This window comes from Scyliorhinus canicula, chromosome 10 (genome assembly GCF_902713615.1).
Source record: "Scyliorhinus canicula chromosome 10, sScyCan1.1, whole genome shotgun sequence".
NCBI lineage: Eukaryota > Metazoa > Chordata > Chondrichthyes > Carcharhiniformes > Scyliorhinidae > Scyliorhinus > Scyliorhinus canicula.
The window spans coordinates 30,697,094-30,709,375 of NC_052155.1; the positions used below are offsets into that span (position 1 = coordinate 30,697,094).

The 12,282-nt window shown below is 46.5% G+C and overlaps 1 protein-coding gene across 2 annotated transcripts in view; it reads right to left on the minus strand.

The window, feature by feature from the left end:
- The window catches only part of tsnare1 (T-SNARE Domain Containing 1), a 975,066-nt gene that overhangs the window by 404,304 nt on the left and 558,480 nt on the right, over positions 1–12,282 (minus strand). The gene's annotated exons all lie outside the window — the stretch shown is intronic.

Here is a 12,282-nt window from a genome sequence, read left to right on the forward strand (position 1 = left end):
CAAATTTGAATGCTGAATACAGGGTTAAAGATAGGATTCTTGGAAGTGTGAAGGAACAGAGGGATCTTGGGGTCCACGTACATAGATCCCTCAAAATTGCCTCTCAGGTTGATAGGGTTGTTAAGAAGCAGTATGGTGTGTTGGCTTTCATTAATAGGGGGATTGAATTTAAGAGCCACACGGTTTTGCTGCAGCTTTATAAAACTTTGGTTGGACCACACTTGGAATATTGTGTCCAGTTCTGGGCGCCTTAGTATAGGAAGGATGTGGATGCTTTGGAGAGGGTACAGAGGAGATTTACCAGGATGCTGCCTGGACTGGAGGGCATGACTTATGAAGAAAGGTTGAGGGAGCTAGGGCTTTTCTCACTGGAGCGAAGAAGGCAGAAAGGTGACTTGATAGAGGTGTACAAGGTGATGAGAGGCATGGATCGAGATAGCCAAAGACTTTTCCCCAGGGTGGAAATGGCTGTCACGAGGCATCATAATTTTAAGGTGATTGGAGGAAGATATAGGGGAGATGTCAGAGGTAGGTTCTTTACACAGAGAGAGGTGGGTGTGTGGAATGCACTGCAAGCAGAGGTGGTGGAGTCAGAGTCATTAGGGACATTTAAGCAACTCTTAGACAGGCACATGGACAGCAGTAAATTGAAGGGGTGTAGGTTAGGTTGATCTGAGATTAGGATAAATGGTCGACACAACATCGTGGGCCGAAGGGCCTGTACTGTGCTGTACTGTTCTATGTTCTACTCTTTCTCCAATGGTCATGATTATTTTAATTACTCCCTCCCTTTTGCCACATGCATTTCTAGTCATTTTGGGATGCTTTTGTGAAGACAGATACAAGATACTTGTTAAAAGCTACTTCCATTTCGTTGTTTCCAATTATTATTTCACACTCAACTTCTCAAGGACCAACACTCACTGTCTCAAAATGTTCCCTTATCATATACGTGTGGGAGCTTTTAGTGTCTGTCATTATATTTCTTCCTAGTCTTCTCCCATGCTCCTTGTTCACAGTCATCATTTACGATTTTCTAAAATGTTCTCAATCTTCCTGCCGAGCAGTAGGTTTTACAGCTTTCCTTTCAATTTAAATAAAATGTCTATTTATTGAAATTTTCGATTTCTTTTCCCTAATATTTCCATCAAACAAACAAAAAAACACTGAAAGATAGCTCTAGGCATCAGCATACAACACAAAATAACAGTCATTACATATTTGGGAACAGGTTAAACAGGATGAATCAGGGATAAAATCCCCAACATGTTCTTTCCATGGACAAATGACCTTCACCCAAACAGGCAACATTGTAGGCCCACATCTCACCCAAAGCTACAAACAAAAAATGGCAGAAAACAATACCCCAGGAATCCCAGTGTTAAGAGGAAATTGACTAATATTAGCCCTTCTCCAGATCCAGGCCGAACAGGCCACCATTCTGTACTTTCAAGATGAAAAAGTGGCAATGGCAAAGACAAAGACAGAGGAGAGCATGGGCACTACCAAACCTTAATACTCAGCCTAGGGTTTCCATTAAAAGCAGAAATAAAAAGAGAGCAAAAAGCCAAGAGTAAGAATCCAGGGCTGGATTCTCCCAAACTGGGGCTATGTCCCCACTCCGGCGTAAAAACGCTGGTGTTTTACTCTAGAGATTCCTGGAAAAAAGTACAGCTAATCCAATGCCCTGCAGGGGACGAGCCACACACAAAAATTAGACTCCCACGATCAGCCATGTGCCCGAGCATCCAACCGCGCGGATGTAACCCCGGCTGCCTGTAAGACACCCCCCGCGACCCCCTGGTGTCCGATCCCCCGCCCCCCAACAGGGCCTCCGGGAACTCAGCCGGTCGGGAGCGGTGGATCACTGGGCTGGCTTCTGTCAATGGTTCCCCAGCTGGGCGGCATACTCCGCCATCACGCTGATTCTCGGGTCCCGGAAAATCGTCAGACCGGCGCCGAGTCTGATTTCGGCATAAAGTTGGATTCTCTGCTCCTGCGCCGAACGAGATTTCAGAGCGGGACTGCGGAGAATCCAGCCCCCAAATTTCCCCACTCCCAACTGTAGCCATCTCAGATGGCCACCTGTAAAGGACCATGGGAATTATGGCCAACCCAGGACTCGGAGCTTGTGTCTGTATTTGCAACCCAGATAGCTAGACGCGATCAAAACCTCTGCTCATTTGAATTCTAATTACCCATTTCCCCAGAACAAAAGAACTGTACTCAGGTAACCAATACAGATACAGACTAATCAGCGCCACTCCCTTTACTCAGCGAGCCCAAACAGCCAAGGTCAATGACTGCTAAGGACACGCCCAGCCATCAAGGCACCCGCCCCTTTATTGGCCAAAATTGAAGGCTGTGATCAAAGCCTGTCGAATTAGTTAAGGACAGCTCCAAAGAGCACAAAATCACAGAGGGATAAGAAGAGACACAGCCATGTGCTCGGTCTCTCTTGGATCCGGCCTATGCCAACCCAAGTGCAGCATAACGACCTGACAGGCAAGTTCAAGACCAACGATCGCTACCAGACAGATGAGCCCAGCAGAAACAGAGCCACTTCTTCCACCCAGCCACGCAAGATCCGGACAAAGGCCTTGTCCATCTGCATAAAGCCGGTTGCCCTACACTTAAGTATAGGTTATTGTAGTTGATAGGTATAGTTTAACTTGTAGTGTTTTGTGTTGCATGTCGAAGTAATCCTTGTGTGTAAATAAACCATCTTTGAACTTGAACTGACTAACTGGTTTTGTGGCCTTTGATTGATATCTGGTAAAGCTTTGTGGTGGTATCATTTGATACCTGGCATCACTAAAGAGCATCATTATTAATTGGCGACGTTACTCCGGTGCCGATCGGCAACACAACTCAGCTCCAGGTCAAAGGACAAAGTAGATCACTGGACTACAGTAACACCCCCAGAGGACAATTGGTTATTGTGGTGCCAAGAACCAAAAGGTGTATATACTGATCCCAATTGTTAAATGGGAGAAAGCCCACTGCAGGACAGGAGGGTTGTCAGAGCAAACCCCAAACTGGGAAACCTGCTGGCCGACCTACCCAATCCCCTCACCCCCCTCCACCCCCAATCCTGCCACAACCAGGACCACTCAAAATAAAAAGGGTTAGGCCACCCAAAAGCCTACATAAGTCTGTATATAAATAGACTCACTATCCAAGGTGACACCAAGGCTCACTATCCAATACCATCTCAGCCTGGCTAAGAGAACAATCAAAAAGGGAATTCCATATCAGGAAAAATGACTGACTTCACCCGCCCCCCCTCCCCAAAGGGGAATCCAACAAACCCCAGTCCTCAACAGGATAATACAGTCTGCCCTAGGTCTGAAGAAGAAACTGGTTCATCCACAAAATTGAAATAACTCTGACTGTGGGGGACCTTCCTCGAAAATAGCGAGGACAGAATTCACTTTACTACCCACCCACCCCACCCCGCGGCCCCTGCTCTGTCCCTCCTCCTCCCCAAGGATAAGATTAGGATAAAGAAACTGTGCACAAATCCTGAAATCAAAATTTGGCTTAATATGATAAAACCTTATTGAATCAGGATAACCAACCCTGCAGGACTTGGCACTCAAAATATTTACTACCCTGCCAACAGATGAATTGAAAACATTAAGAGATAACAACATGATTTTCATGAAGTAAAGTCCAGGATAACATCTGAGAAATGAGGCTATCTTCAGGTTAAAGACCACTCCACTGGTGCACAAAGGAAATAAGACATCCAGGATAAATAAAGATCTGAATCAGAGAGAACTCTTCAGGATCTTCCAAGGATTCCAACGATCAGAACACAAACCTCATTGCTCTCAACATGCAAGCTCGATTGAGCCCAGGCAGTGAACTACCTAGGCTCCAGCAGGGGAGGACAGCCCAGTTGACTCAGGTGACCCCGAACCCCTCTCGACTGACCACAGAGAACTAGAGGTTGGAATGTCAAATCCAACCCTTGGCCTCGGAGACATGATTACACGTGCTCCATCGAATCTGAGCTGCCAGACCTCCAGATCAAGGTTCCTGAAACATGGCAGCCAGTTTGCAAACCTGGATAGGAACTTCTCCACCACCTCATCAGAGACATCAGGCACAACCGGGCTCCCCACTCGTTCCCTATCGCCCTCCCCTAGAATTCCCCAGGATGGACGACAGGCCATGCAACAGGAACTCTACCATGCGGAGCGGACTTCCAACAGAGACAATGATCTCTCTGCTACTATAACCTCTTCGTGCTCTGCCACTGCCTCCATAAAGATGTCTCACAACTCTTAAAATTGGCTTTGACATCCCGTACAGCAAAGCCAAGACCATCAGACTGATCACCTCCAATGCAAACAACCATCATCCATCGGTGTGCACCGTATCGTCAGAGCAGGAAAACACTTAAAGGCAGTTCCGCCACCAAACACAAGGCCCCACCCCAACTCACTCCAGCCGTCACAAATCAATGAGAATTAAAGCATATTGTCTTGACTCAAAAGTGTTGAAACATTGACCAACAAATCACGGTACATGGTAAAAGCCATGTAAACCGGGGGAAAAAAGGCATAAAAGAGGTGTTCACTAGGGAAAAAATAAAGATTGAGGGATGAGCAGAGATGGAGCTTGCGAAAGCAAATCTACTCCTGCACTCACATCACATGCCATCCCTTTTCTTTCAATTTGAAACCATCCTTCACCACTTCCTTAGTCAGCCATGGATGATGCAATCTTCTCACAGACCCTTTCTTTCTCAATGGAATATATCTTTGTTCAGTGTTAAGAATTGGCTCCTCAGACGTCTGCCACTGCTTCACTCATGTTTTACTTTTAACCTGTTTTACCAGTCCACTTTAGCCAAGTCTGACTGTGTATCCTTTTAATTGTCTTTATTTAAGTTTAACCACTAGTTTCAAACCCAAATTTCTCAACCACAATGCTAATGTGAAGTTCAATCATTTAATGATTACTCTTGCCGAGATGATACTTTACTGTGAGGTTCTTTATTAATCCTGTCTCATTACATATCACCAGCTGAGTCTAAAATTGTCTGTTCGGTTGTTGGTTCCAAATCATATTGTTCTAAATGAACTGCCCCAAAACAGTCTGCGAACACATCTTCCAGACTACCCATACTGTTTTGATCAATAGAATCCAGCAGAATTGGAACGGTAAAACACCCAACACCATTTTCCAGCTCCAAATGCCCAGTGTGCACATCAACATTAGTCATAACTGCACTACACAACACAATTTGTGTCTTTGAAAGCCAAAATTTTCCAATGTAATGTAAATGCAAGTTTAATTAAAATTGTACAAACACGGAACTTTTTTATTCAAATTGAGGGAGATCAACTTGCAGTTATATATTGCTTTGCAGCTGAAGTAGTACTTTTGAAGAGTAGTCATTGTAATGTAGGCACAAAGCTTTTCAACACAGCTATTTGCACAGGCATCTGAATCTCCAAGCCCAGGTGTTTCTGTTTTACCTGCTAATATGTTGAACATTGCATGTCTTGATCCAAGAATTAATTAAACACCGACATGACAGTATATTCAACATCATTATCCTCTTGATAAATACCTGCAAATATTACTGGTATAATTGCATTTTCATCACTTGTGAAAAATTAAGGACTGATATCTTGGTAGAGCCAATTGTCAACCGTCCTCAAATAATCACATCCAACACTGCCATTACATAAACATTAAAATAACACATTTTTAAACCTTACTATGTGTATACTGTAATTTCAGCTACTAAAATGAATTAAATTGTGTTATTAAATTATGAAGCACCAAAGTTTTATCCATGTATAATGGTTTGTTCCTACAAGCAGGGTGGATTGAGAAAATGGCAGTGGGGAATGAGGAAGTAGCAGAATTGTTGAACACATAGTGTCTGCCTTCACAACAGAAGTACACAATCAAGTACCAGAAATGGAAGGGGCTAATAAGCCTTGGAAATACATAGACGTTCCTTCACTGTCGCTGGTACAAAATCCTGGCACTTTCTCCCTAACAGCACTCAAGGACTGCAGAGGTTCAAGAAGGCAGCGGATCACCATCTTCTGAAGGGCAACTAGGGACAGGCAATAAATGCTAGTCTAACCAGCGAAACCCACATCCCGTAAATGAATTGAAAAACAAGAGTCAGGAACATAAATTAATCAATACTTTTCCCCTGCTGATATTATAAATTTAAGCAATTAAAAGTCAACAAATTTCCATTACCTGATGGCCAAAATCATGCCGTATTAGAAGTTGAGGAAGAGATAATTGAAACATTATTATTTTCAAAAAGTTCCTTCATTCTAAAGGTTTATCATTGGAAGTTAGCAACTGTAACTCCACCATTCAAGCAAAGAGGGTCAGAGAAAACCAGAAACTCCAGATTGGTTAGTCTGACAGAAGTCATTGGGAAAATCGTGGAAACTGTTATTGTAAAAGTCTAGATAACGCGGATAGTAAATCATAGTATCATCAAAATGAGTCATTGTCATTTAAAAAAAGAGAAATCATGTTTCGCAAGTTATTGGAATTTTGTTTTCCTTTTCTTAAAATAAATTTAAGAGTACCCAATGAATTTTTTGCAATTAAGGGGCAATTTAGCATAGCCAATCCACCTAGCCTGCACATCTTTGGGTTGTGGGAGCGAAACCCATGCAAACCTGGGGAGAATGTGCAAACTCCACACGGACAATGACCCAGAGCCGGGCTCGAACATGGGACCTCTGCGCCGTGAGGCAGCAGAGCTAACCACTACACCACTGTGCTGCACTTAAGTTGTTGGAATTTTTTAAGGATGCAGGATAAATAAAAGGGAGTCAGTAAATTTTTGTACTTGGATTTCCAAAAGGCATTAAACAAGATTCTAGACAAAAAGGTGATTAAGGCTCATGGAGCTGGGGGTAATATATTCTTATGGATGAAGGATTGTTCAATGGACAGTTGAAGACAGTAAAGATAAACAGTGCATTTAAAGTTAGCAGGCTATAACTAGTGGAGTGTCACAAGGATCAGTGCTGGAGCTATTAGTTATTAACCATCTATGCTAATGACTTTGACAAAGATTCCCAGAGTAATGTACTTTTTTCTTTATTCTTTCATGGGATATGGACATCGCTAGCAGGAGCAGCAATTGTTGCAGAGATTTGTTAGTAACCTTAGATACAACTCTAGGTGGGTATACAAGCCTTGAGGAGGACACAAAGAGATTGCAAAGAGATTTAGAAAGGTTAGGCAAGTGGACAGCAAGTAGGATCATATGAGGAAGTGTGAGGTGCTTCACTTTAGCAGGAGGAATAGAAAAACAGAATTGTTTTTAAAGGGTTCAGAAGTTCCAGCTATCTACGGAGAAGGTTGGGTGAACTCAGACAAAGAACGCAGAAAGTTAACGTGCAGCTGCAGCAAGCCATTAGGAAGTAAAATGACATGTTACCTTTTATTATACAGTGCTTGGAGTAAAAGAATAAGGAAATCTTGCTACACTTCTTTCTTCTTCGGTCGAATATTGGGATCGAGGATGACTTGCTCGCCCTCTGCTTCAATGGGTTCTGAGATGGTTGATAAGTCCAAGATGCAATACAAAGATCTTTGTATTGTATTTCAAGTCTGCTATGCAATCTGCTGACACTGAACATGGGGCAGGTGGTGATTGAAGGGTTGGGCTGATGAGGTGCTTGGAGGTTTACTTATATTCCTCGACTTCACTTCTGCATGTGCCCTATGAAATCTCTCGATGTCTTCAGTTCCCAAATGAATGCTCTGGTCGGTTACAAGCTAGGATCTCCCATGATTTGCAAGGCATGTTTGATCTCTTCAGGGATGCTTTGAGGCAACCTCCAAAGCCTTTCCACTGTCCTCCGGGGAGTTTTCTGTGATTTGCAGTTATGAGTAGAACAGTTGCTTTGGGATTCTGGAGTCAGGCTCATGTGTCTTTCCAGCCGACCTGTTTTGAGTCCGATTAGTCCCTGGATGCTAGGCTTATTGACTTGGAAAAGGATACTGACATTGGACCACCTTTCTTACCACCAGATTTCAGAATCTTATGGGAATACCATGGGCGGGATTCTCTCAACCCGGGGCCGGGCCAGAGAATCCCCGGGACCGGCGAGAATCGCGCCACGCCGCCCTGACATCGGAATGCGATTCTCCGCAGAGTGGAGAATCGGCACCACTGGCGCAGGCGTGATCCCGGTCGGGGGCTGCTCTAACGCAGCCCCTACCCGCCCCCACCCACCACCGATTCTAGGCCCGGGATGGGTCGAACGGGGCCGAGCGGCCGTCGTAAAAAACCCAAGTCCCGCCGGCACCGTTCACATCTGCTCTCAGCCGGCAGGACTTCGGCGTCGAAGAGTCCGGGGGCAGCCTGTGAGGGGGGGGGGGGGGGGGGGGGGGGGGGGGGGGGGGGGGGGGGGGGGGGGGGGGGGGGGGGGGGGGGGGGGACCCCAGGGGAGGCCTCCGACGTGGCCTGGCCCGTGATCGGTGCCCACCGATTGGCGGGCCGGCCTCTCTGGCTGGGGGCCTCCTTTCTTCTGCGCCGGCCCCAATAGCCCTGTGCCATGTTGCGTCGGGGCGGGCGCATTGAAGGGAGCCAGTGCCACTGCGCATGCAAGGATACCACGGCACCCAGTTCACACCAGGGTCAGCAGCTGGAGCGGTGTGGTACGCTCCAGTGCCGTGCTGGCCCCCTGTAGGGGCCAGAATTGCTGAACCTAAGGCCGTGTTGACGCTGTCGAGAAACGCGATGGTGTTTCCGATGGCGTCAACACTTAGCCTCAGGATCAGAGAATCCTGCCCCATGTGCTTCTCCAGCAATTTGAGATGCCTGCTGCAGGCGTTCCAAGTCTCTAAAGCATTTAAAGTGCAGTGATCACTGCTACCCAGTACAATTGTTTAAGGCTTTGTTGAGGCCACACCTGGAGTACTCTGCGCAGTTTTGGTCTCCATATCCATGAAAATAAATGCTCGCATTGGGAATGGTACAGTGAAGCCAGATTGGTTCCCAGGACAGAGATGAGGAAACGTCATTCTCTCCGAGGGTTGTGTGACTGTGGAACACTCTCCTTCAAAAGGCACTGGGGGTGGGGTCACTGAATATTTTTAAGGTGGAGGTTGACAGACTCTTGTTAGGCAAGGGACCAAAGGGAACGTAGAATGTGAAACACAAATAGATCAGCCATGATCTAATCAAATGGTGGAGCAGGCTCTAGGGGTTCGATGGCCTACTTCTGTTTCTATTTTACATGTTTGTATGAGGGGTTCACCAATGGGGAGAGGCTGTGTAAGTTAGGCCTGTATTATCTGGACATCAGGCGAATGAGAGATAATCTCATTGAAACATGCAAGAATCTGAATGAATTTGACAGGACATAATCAGAGATTGTTTTCCCTGGCTGGGGTATCTGAAGCATGGAGGCACAGTGACCAGATAAGAGGTCGATTATATGAGGAGAACCTTCTTCACTGAAAATGTTTGGAATCCTTGGCATTCTGTACCCCAGAGCATTGTGGATGCTCCATCGTTGAATATGTTCAAGGCTGAGATATATTTTTGGCTTTATAAGGAATCAAGGGATTATGGAGAGTGGGTAGGGAAGTAATTAAGGCAGATAATCAGGTATGATCACACTGAACAATGAAACAGGCTCGAAAGGAAGTCTGGCTCACTCCTGCTGCTATTTCTTAATGTCTCCTGGATGCTAATTTTGTTGATGAGGTCCTGAATGAATCACCAAGCCGGGCACCAAGGCCAGCCTCCTCCCACACCTTAAAGAGACACCTCATCCTGCCACGCAGACATTTGGGAAATCTCTACTATCAATCAGACAGAGAAATTAGAAGAGTAAATCAGCTGGACACACTTCCATTTTTAAAAAAAAAATCAAACTATTCCAGCACAACAGCACTGAGCACATTTTTCCCATCTGTTTGCTGGGATGGCAAATACAGGAAGGAGCAATAAATGAAAAATGTGACAAGAAAAACAAAACTTGTCATGAGAAATGGAACATAGAACATACAATGCAGAAGGAGGCCGTTCGGCCCATCAAGTCTGCACCAACCCACTTAAGCTCTCAATTCCACCTTCCCATAACCCAAGAACCACTCCTATCCTTTTTTGGACACCACGGGCAATTTTAGCATGGCCAATCCACCTAACCTGCACGTCTTTGGACTATAGGAGGAAACCGGAGCACCCGAAGGAAACTCACGCAGACATTGGGAGAACGTGCAGACTCCGCACAGACAGTGGGGAATCAAACCTGGGACTCTGGCGCTGCAAAGCCACAGTGCTAGCCACTTGTGCTACCGTGTTGCCACAAATAAGCCATATTTAGCATTCCCGATTGCTATCCAATGGCCTCTGCTGGAAGTTCAGGCATGTCTGTGCCAATTTTCCTCCAAACTCTCCATCTACAATACTGGAGTGGGCCTGTACTCATTGGAGTTTAGAAGAATGAGAGGCGACCTTATTGAGACATATGGGGGGGGGTCGATTCTCCGAGCCCCGCGCCGGGCCGGAGAATCACCCCAACCGCGCCACGATGCCGGCGCGCGATTCTCCGTGGTGCGGAGAATCGGTGCCATTTACACTGGCACGTTTGGCGTGGCGCTGGCCGTGGGCCGCTGGAATCGGCGGGGTGGGGCGTGCCTATGGGGTCTGGCCCGCAATCGGGCCCACCGATCAATGGGCCCACCGATCAATGGGCCCACCGATCAATGGGCCGGCCTCTCCACCCCCCCCCCCCCCCCCCCCCCCCCCCCACCCCGGCCTACTTTCTGGCACGGCTGGCCCCTGAACACCGACCCCATGTTGGGGCGGGACCGGCGCGCGTAAGAAGTTCCCCACGCATGCGCAGGTTGGCATGGCCCAACTGCTCATGCGCGGGTTGGCGTGGCGCCTATTTGGAGCAGCGTGAACCACTCCAGTGCCATGCTGGAACTCTTTAGGGGCCAGAATCCATCATGCCCGAGCCCGGCTCGCGCCATCATGAAACACAACGGCGTGCACGACAGCGCGAACACTTGGCCCAAATATTGGAGAATCGCCTCCATGGGATTCTCAGGGGGCTTCACAAGAGAGATTGTTTCCTCTTGTCAGACAGTCCAAGACCAGAGGGCATAATCTCAGGGGCTGTCCATTTAAGACAGAGATGAGGAGGAAATATTTCTCTCAGAAGGTAGTGAAACTATGGAATTCTTTCCCACAGAGGGCTGTAGCGGCTGGGTCGTTAAGTATGTTCACGGCTGAGATAGACTGATTTTTAGTCAGTATGAGAATCAAGGGTTATGGGAATAAGGCTGAAAAATGCAGTTGGGGATAATCATAACAGATCAGTGATATCTAATTGAATGGCGGAGCAGACTTGATGGACCGAATGGCCTACTTCTGCTCCGACATTGTATAGTCTACCACCTGGTCTTACCTCGAACATTGAATTTGCTCTGCCAGTGCCCAAATTCATCTGCTGGTGCGAGCCTCAGCAGTGCATTTGTTATTCCTCAGTTCAACCATGAGGGTGGCATGGTAGCCCAGTGGTTAGCACTGTTGCTCCACATCACCAGGGACCTGGGTTTGATTTATGGCTTGCAGAATCTGCACGTTCTCCCTGTGTCTGCGTGGGTTTCACCGGGTGCTCCGGTTTCCTCTCACAAATCCCAAAAGATGTGCTGTTAGGTGAAATAGACATTCTGAATTCTCCCTCAGTGTACCCAAACAGGCGCCGGGGTGTGGCGACTAGGGGCTTTTCGGAATAACTTCATTGCAGTGTTTATGCAAACCTACTTGTGACACAAATAAAGATTAGTACTATTCCAATACTTTCATGGTTGACCTCCCACCTTGCACTAATCATACAATTGAGCTCATCAAATACACTGTTGCCGTTTTAATCGAAGTCCCATTCACCCACGCTGCTCTCTGACCTGCATTGGTATTGATCTCACTTTTGCTCCTGTCTTGAAGTTTTCTTTGAGGGTATAGTTCCTTGGGCATCTGATAGCTGAATTGAGTGTCTTTATTTATGCATGAACACACTGTTCCAATGAACAAAACAAGTGTGCCCCAACTCACCTTCATGCTTGGCAAAATTTAATGTCCTGTCACCAAGATGAGTTTGGCAGCAAAGATTATTTTATTGGATTGGATCAGAGATTAATGCCGTCTTCCCATTTATGTCCGAATGTCAGTGGTGGAGCAGTAGTTTTCCAAGAAGCACAAGAATTGGAGGATCTCAGGGAGTTTGAGAGTTGGAAGTGATTATCGAGATAGGG